Genomic DNA, 4,746 nt, shown 5'->3' with positions numbered 1-4,746 from the left:
AGAGGCAGTGGGGTGGCAGAAGGGAGAAGGCGGGTCACACCAAACAGGCTCACAACTGTTCCCTGGAGAACCCCCTTGCAGCAATCTCCCTTGCCAAGGGGTAGGTGTTCTGCTGTCTGTCGCTTTTTTGAGGAAAGTGCGGACGATAAAAGAATTGTCATTTACAACCTGTGCCATACCAAAATGAGCAGGGGCGTGAACACTAGCAACCTCACCACCACCAGCATGATCCGCCACATGAAATCAAAGCACCCTAATAGGTGTTCGGCCTGGGTCCACAATCAGTGTCTGTGGGTCACACCACTGCCTCCTTTTCTCCTGTGTTACGTGCTGGCCAATCCCCTGTCCAAGACGCAGGCCCGGATGCCTCCCGCCCTGCACCTGGACCTTCGCACCAGCGGCGAAAAAATTAGACTGAATGTCACAGATATTTAGAATGCATAACCGCTATACAGCAGATGTAGCGCAGGTAATGTCGCTGTCACTAGTGGCGAAAAAATAAAACTGAATGTCACTGATATTTAGGATGTGCAAACGTTATACAGGAGTTGTAGCACAGGTAATGTCGCTGTCACTAGCGGCAAAAAAATTAAACTGAATGTCACTATTTAAGATGCGCAAACGTTATACAGGAGATTTAGCGCAGGTAATATCGCTGTCACCAGCGCTGAAAAAATTAGACTGAATGTCACAGATTTTTAGGATGCACAAATGTTATACAGGAGATGTTCATAGTTTGGACCTAACCTGGCTAAATTATTTTAACAAATGTATTAACAAATGCCTAAACAGGCAAAAAGACCTATCTTGACCCAGGTGAAATTAATACTTCACTTTTATTATTATATATATTAAAATCTGAATATTATAAATGGGTGTGCATTTTATTAATCTTTATTAATTGTTTTAACAAACCAAAAATCCTATGTTAAAAATGCAGTCGCCCTTCTCACTGTTCAGCATTTAAATCCACTTGTGGAGTGGCGACTGCATTTTTAACATAGGTTTTTGGTTTGTTAAAACAATTAATAAAGATTAATAAAATGCGCACCCATTTATAATATTCAGATTTTAATATATATAATAATAAAAGTGAAGTATTAATTTCACCTGGGTCAAGATAGGTCTTTTTGCCTGTTTAGGCATTTGTTAATACATACAGGAGATGTAGCACAGGTAATGTCGCTGTCACTAGCGGCAAAAATGTTTAACTGAATGTCACTGATATTTAGGATGCGCAAATGTTATTGTCACCGCCAGTTCTGTGAGAAGATCTGGCAGGTTTTCTCTAATTCTCTAATCTCCTCCAGTTTCATCATAAAATGCAAAAGATTGTTCATTTTAAATACATCTAAGAGTATCACAAATATACACTTTCTAATATAGTGACACCTTATTTAACGCTGACATTCTGTGATTTCTTATTCCCTATGATTAATTGGTTACAAATAACTAGTTTAGTTCTTGAGTCAAAACTTTGCAAGGGGGCACTCGGATTTGAACCAAGGACCTCTTGATCTGCAGTCAAATGCTCTACCACTGAGCTATACCCCCACATCTAGCAGGCTGACTTTGAGAATTTTCAGCTATACATTTGTAGCCTTAAAATGTGCTTAACATGTTCAAATTCATTGAACTATCCTTCCATTTTCATTAGGAAATCATGATTTCCCAAAGATTTTTCACTTTTTACTCCCAAAATATGTAGGAATATTAGAAAGGAACAGCTCAGAGTGTAGTGACATGTTCTTAAAATTTGAGTTTTGCCACTTTCACATAGTTTTTTTTGTCAGAATTTCATATTAGTATTTGTAAACCATAACCAAAAGTAGAACATAGAGGGAAAAAGTGTCCTGGAAAGATTCAGAATTTTTCTGTGTTCTGTAGCCACTCCTGATTTGGGCTTATAAATATTGATAAAACAAAAATGTGTCCAAACTCTGATGGCTTGAAAGTTGCCTTATAACATGTGAGAATACTCTAAGCTCCCCTGTTTTCATCATGAAATCAAAAAGATTGTTAATTTCAAATACCTCTTAGTGTATCAGAAATATACAATGCCTAATTGGTGACACCATATTTAATGTAGACTTTCTGTGATGTCTTATTCCCTGTGATTAATTGGTTGCAATTTATCTGCTGGATCTTGAGTCAAGACTTTGCAAAGGGGCACTTGGATTTGAACCAAGGACCTCTTGATCTGCAGTCAAATGCTCTACCACTGAGCTATACCCCCAAATTATGCCTTCTTATGCAAGCTAAAAGTCAGATATTTAGGTGTAGCTTTGTCTTTCTTTAAATATGCTTAAAGGGGGTTGTCTCACTTTAGCAAGTGGCATTTAACATGTCAAAATTCATGAAACCATATTTCTATTTTCATTAGGAAATCATGATTTCCCAAAGAGTTTTCCCTTTTTACTCCAAAAATATGGTGATTTTGGAAGATGAGGGGGAGCCGCTGTCTCCTGGATAAGCCCTACGAAATTGGTTTATTGGAATATCTATGAAGGAACAATAGTCAGTATTTCTTATGAATATTTTTAAGCCAAAACTGAGGGGTGTAACAAAGAGGAAAATGTGTTGTGCTAAGATTTGAAATTATTAATTTCCATGTTTTGCACCCGCTCCTGGTTTGTGCTTGCAAATACTGTTGAAAAAAATAGTGTCCAAACACTGATGGCCTGAATGAGGCCTTTTAACCATGTGTGAATTCTCTAATCTCCTCTCACTTTCTCATCTCCTTTCCTTCTGCCAGGTGACACTTATTTCGACTAATCATCTACCTTTATAATCCCTCCCATACTGCCTCACTTTGTGATTTATACTACTTCCTGGATGAGGTGTTCACTGCTGGAGGCTGCTTCTGCTGTTTGTTCAGATAAGTAATTTACTTTATTGTCCTTCCTTGCTGGCTTGATTCTAGGTGATCCTGACTCCGTCCGTATTAAGTGCAGGGAGCCGGTGGTCGTGTCCCCTCACTATTATAGGGTTTTCGGGTGTCACACAGTATTAGGTATGCGGGCATGCAATCGTCTACCATACAGAAACTTGCATGTGCATAGCAGTCAGGGAGAGCTCTTAGGGTTTTATAGGTCTCACCTATAAGCTCCTTAGTTTGGGATCAAGCCAGTCGCTCGTTTATTTATATGTTCCAGCTATCTACTAATTTCATCCGTGACATTATAAACCGCCATAACCGTCTTAAGCATGGATCTGGTTTCAGCGTTGATTGACCGCATGCAAGGTCTTTCGCTGGAGGTAGCAGATCTCCGTAAAACTGTCTCAGTTTCAGGTGACAGGTTCTGCTGGCGTTCATGGAGTTTGTTCCGAGCCTAAGATCTCTCTCCCGGATACGTTCTCCGGTGGTAGTGAGAATTTTGTTCGCTTTAGAGAGGCTTGCAAACTCCATTTCGCCTACTTCCCCATTCCTCTGGTGATGAGGAGCAGAGGGTGGTGATTATCATCTCGCTGCTCAGGGATAACGCTCAGTCTCGGGCCTTTTTGCTGCCGGTGGGGTCACGGCCCCTCCAATCGGTGGATTAATTTTTGTAGCCCTGGGGCAGATATATGATGATCCGGATCGCATTGCTCTGGCTGAATCTAAACTGCGTCTTTTATGCCAGGGTAAACAGTCCACAGAGATATATTGTTCTGAATTTCGGAGATGGGCAGCTGATACTGGTTGGAATGATGCTGCACTCTAAAAGTAAATTTTGCCATGGTCTTTCGGAAAGATTGAAAGATGCATTCGCTTTTCATGAGAGACCAGCGTCGTTAGAGTCAGCCATGTCTCTCTAACTGTTCGTATTGACAGGCGTCTTAGAGAGAGAGAGGAGACTACTCTTTCCTGTCATATTCAGCCCAAGGACAGTGGGGCTGTCTCAGTGCGCAGGGGTCTCAGTCTGTCTGAATCCCCTCTGAGGAGGAGGCCATGCAGCTGGGTTTGCTTGCCTCTGATAGTAGAGGATTCAGCTCTCAGAGGAGGGTTTGTTTCTGTTGTGGGAGTATAAATCATTTGGCTAATGTTTGCCCCTTTAAGAGATTCATGGCGTTTTCTGAGGGTAATAAAAACAAAACAAAAATAAACCTCTAAAAACCTTCCATTTGCTACTATTGGCAAGGTTGATGCGGAAATTGAAGGTTTGCAGTTTCCTTGTAGTTCTCGTTTTCTCCTACCTGCCAGGGTGGCGCTAGACAGCAAGAACATTGTGAGATTTTTGTAGATAGTGGAGAAGCTGTCAATCTCATTGATAATCAATTTTCAACAACGCATGGTTTCCAGGTATGCACTTTGGAAAAAGATATACCTGTTTTTGCTATCGATTCCGCTCCACTTTCTCAAAGATTGTTAAAGGGCATAGTTCACAATATCCGTTTGACTGTGGGTGACGCTCATTTTGAGGATATGTTATGTTTCGTCTTAAGCGGATTACCTACTCCTCTAGTGTTGGGACTACCCTGGCACACTAAACATAACCCCACCATTGATTGGCCTCACGGCGTCTCTTTCAGAGGTTTCTACCAAGACTGTGCCATCTTTTCTCTCAGAATTTTCGAATGTGTTTTCCGAGAGTGGTGTTCAGGAGTTGACCCCTCACCGGGAGTACGACTGCCCTATTAATCTCATCCTAGGCGCCAAGCTGCCAAAATCACGACTATACAATCTCTCCCAACCTGAAAGAGTCGCTATGCGTACTTATATCAAGGAAACTCTCCTCTGCAGAGAGAAATTACGATGTGGGAGAT

The 4,746-nt window shown here is 41.2% G+C and overlaps 2 non-coding genes across 2 annotated transcripts; both read right to left on the bottom strand.

Moving 5' to 3' along the window:
- Nucleotides 1-1,482: 1,482 nt before the first annotated feature.
- TRNAC-GCA lies at nt 1,483-1,554 on the bottom strand. Its single transcript has one exon. It is a non-coding gene; the product is annotated as a tRNA-Cys (tRNA).
- Nucleotides 1,555-2,164: 610 nt separating this feature from the next.
- On the bottom strand, nt 2,165-2,236 carry TRNAC-GCA. The gene has a single exon. It is a non-coding gene; the product is annotated as a tRNA-Cys (tRNA).
- Nucleotides 2,237-4,746: the final 2,510 nt, after the last annotated feature.

Source organism: Bufo bufo, chromosome 2 (assembly GCF_905171765.1).
Source record: "Bufo bufo chromosome 2, aBufBuf1.1, whole genome shotgun sequence".
In the NCBI taxonomy this organism is placed as follows: Eukaryota; Metazoa; Chordata; class Amphibia; order Anura; family Bufonidae; genus Bufo; species Bufo bufo.
The sequence above is the reverse complement of the archived record's forward strand: the minus strand, read 5'-3'. Positions and strand labels throughout refer to the sequence as shown.